Source organism: Arachis duranensis, chromosome 3 (genome assembly GCF_000817695.3).
Source record: "Arachis duranensis cultivar V14167 chromosome 3, aradu.V14167.gnm2.J7QH, whole genome shotgun sequence".
In the NCBI taxonomy this organism is placed as follows: domain Eukaryota; kingdom Viridiplantae; phylum Streptophyta; class Magnoliopsida; order Fabales; family Fabaceae; genus Arachis; species Arachis duranensis.
The window spans coordinates 90,475,327-90,478,406 of NC_029774.3; the positions used below are offsets into that span (position 1 = coordinate 90,475,327).

Sequence of the window (3,080 nt, forward strand, 5' to 3'; positions counted from 1 at the left end):
TCCTCACTGTTTGATGGTTCTAAGTTCCCCCTTATTTGCTCTAAGGGCTCATTCATCTTCTTGAGGATGATTTCTTTCCAGGATTGGGATTGTGTGTATCTTTCCACGAGTTTTCTATGTATTTCAATGGCTTGGCATCGACTTTCTAAGGGTTCTTTGGACCATTGAAGGTAATCTTCATCTGCTGGTTCAAGAGATGAAGGCTGAGAGTAATTTTGGTGACATGGATGTGTTGTGATGAAGTTGTGTTAAGGGATGTGGAATGAGTTGTGTGATTGATGGGATGACTTGTATGGATTTTGGAGGAAACTTTGTGTTGAGGCATAATCAAGTGATGAAGAACTTTCAAATGAGAAACTGGGACGTGAGGGTGGATGCTCTTTCATTCCTTGGTGATACTCCCAGCCACCATTAGAATAATGACTTTCATCATTTTGTGGTGGAGGTAAATATCCCATATGATTTTCTTTCTCATCTTGTGTTTCTGAAGCATTTCTCCATGGATTGGAGTGCTCAGAATCTGTGATTTCTTGGTGATATTCTCAACCACCATTAGAGATTGGTGATGGTGGGTAATATCCCATAAAATTTGTTTGATCATAAGATGAGTTGAACTCCATTTAAATTTTGGAAAACACAACACCAAGGAAAATTGAAATTACTCATATCAGAGATGAGAATTTCCTAGTGAGGCAAAAACTCAAACACCTTGGTTTAACTTTAAAATAGAGAACAGAAAAGAAAAAAAATGCTTGATCTAGACTTCTCACCTACTTAATCATTGTTGATCTAATCAATCCCCGGCAACGGCGCCAAAAACTTGATGGGTGTTTTTGTGGAAAAATAAATTTCCAACACACAAATCCAACCGGCAAGTATACCGGGTCGCACCAAGTAGTAATAACCCACTAAAGTTGCTTGATCCATCAATCCCTGTGGGATCGACCTCACTCTTGTGAGTTATTACTACTTGGTGCGACCCGGTATACTTCCCAGTTGGATTTGTGTGTTGGAAATTTATTTTTCCACAAAAACACCATCATGGATCAATTATAGTTTTCATTCTTCTTCTTCTTTCTTTTCTCTTGATCTTACTAGAAAGCTTTCGATCTTAATTCAATTGGTTAGTTGTCTTGGAAAAGAAAATCTCCATAATTGGATCTCCTTTGAGCCTTGGAAAAGGGATGAGGAGATCATGCTAGAAATGCTTTCTCATGTTGGACCAAATTGGGGGTTTAAACGGATATAGTGACATGTAATCCTCCCAATACTTTGATTTGGAAATGCATGTAGTATAATCAGTAACCACACTTCATTTCTTCCCATTAGCAATTAAATCAAGGAATTGGGCAATTGTTCAAGCTTAGAGAGATTGGATTGCCAAGGAATTGGGATCCAATCACTTAAGATTGCCAAGGAGATCAATGAATGCATTGATTGAGGAAGAGATGAGAATGAACTTGATCCGGAGAATGCAACATCTCCTGAACCCAATGATTTCCCCATTTCTGATCTTACCCATTCTCTTTACTTTCTGCCATTTAATTTCATGCTCATTACCCCAAATTCCCATTTAAGATTCTGCACTTTAATTTCTGTTATTTACTTTCCAGTCATTTAAATTTCTGCATCTCAATCTAAATTCTGTTTAGCTCAACTAGCACATTCTTCTAACTAAAGTTGCTTGACCAATCAATTCTTGTGGGATTTGACCTCACTCTATTGTGAGTTTTACTTGACGACAATTCGGTATACTTGCTGAAGGGAGATTTGTTGAGAGACAAGTTTTCATGAATCAAGTTTATGGCGCCGTTGTCGGGGATTGATTTTGAATCAACAATGATTAAGTATGAAGATCACTAGATTGAGCATTTTTCTTTTTTTGTTTAATTTATTCAGTTAATCTCCTTTAGTTATCTTAATTTCTTCCTCACCCCCTGCACCCTCTTTTATTTTTCGTTCTTTCTTTCTTTGATGACAATTCTGCTCACTAACCCACTAACTGTTTGATAATTTGCATCACTCACACTAACAATTACTCTAACAAGAATTGTTCTTCATTTTATCTCATGTTGTGCAATCTGTTTGTTGTATGACAGGGAGAAGAGAAGGAGCTTCAACATCCTTTGATTCAGAACCTGAAAGAACCCTTTAGAGATTAAGAAGGGAAGCAAGAGGGAAAAGGATTATTGGTGCTGAGGAAGAAGAGGAAGAGTATTTTGAACCCAACATGGAAGAAAATATGGAGAACAATCATGAAGAAGAAGCTCATAATCATGTCAGAGAAGGCCATGCAAATAGGGCTGGGCAAGAAAGGAGAGTCTTAGGATCCTATATCAATCCTAATCTTGGAAACTGTGGAAGCAGCATTCAGAAGCCCACCATACATGCCAATAATTTTGAGCTAAAACCCCAGCTCATCACTCTTGTGCAGAATAATTGCTCATTTGGAGGAGGTGCTCAAGAAGATCCTAATCAACATTTGACCACCGTCCTGAGGATTTGTGACACAGTGAAATCCAATGGAGTCCACCCAGATGTCTATAGGTTGCTCTTGTTCCCTTTTTCACTCGGGGACAAGGCATCCAAATGGCTTGAATCCTTCCCAAAGGAGAGCTTAACTAATTGGGAAGAAGTGGTGAACAAGTTTTTAGCAAGATTTTACCCTCCTCAAAGGATCAATAGGCTAAGAACTGAGGTGTAAACTTTTAGACAACAAGATGGTGAGACACTTTATGAAGCATGGGAGAGATTCAAAGACCTAACAAGGAGATGCCCACCAGAGATGTTTAATGAATGGGTTCAACTTCACATCTTCTATGAAGATCTTTCCTATGAGTCAAAGAAGGTTGTGGATCATTCATTAGGAGGCTCTCTAAACAAGAAGAAAACCATTGAAAAAGCCATAGATGTCATTGAAACAGTTGCTGAAAATGACTACTTCTATGCCTCTGAAAGAAGTAACACCAGAGGAGTAATGGAGCTGAACCACATGGATGCATTGTTAGCTCAAAACAAGATAATCACCAAGCAGCTAGCAGATCTTACCAAGAAGGTGGAGGAGAACCAAGTTGCAGCAG

The 3,080-nt window shown here is 38.5% G+C and overlaps 1 non-coding gene across 1 annotated transcript; it reads right to left on the bottom strand.

Annotated features, from left to right (window-relative positions):
* Window positions 1–2,683: 2,683 nt before the first annotated feature.
* LOC127746029 (small nucleolar RNA R71) lies at window positions 2,684–2,791 on the bottom strand. Its single transcript, XR_008007650.1, has one exon. It is a non-coding gene; the product is annotated as a small nucleolar RNA R71 (small nucleolar RNA).
* Between the last annotated feature and the right edge of the window lie 289 nt (window positions 2,792–3,080).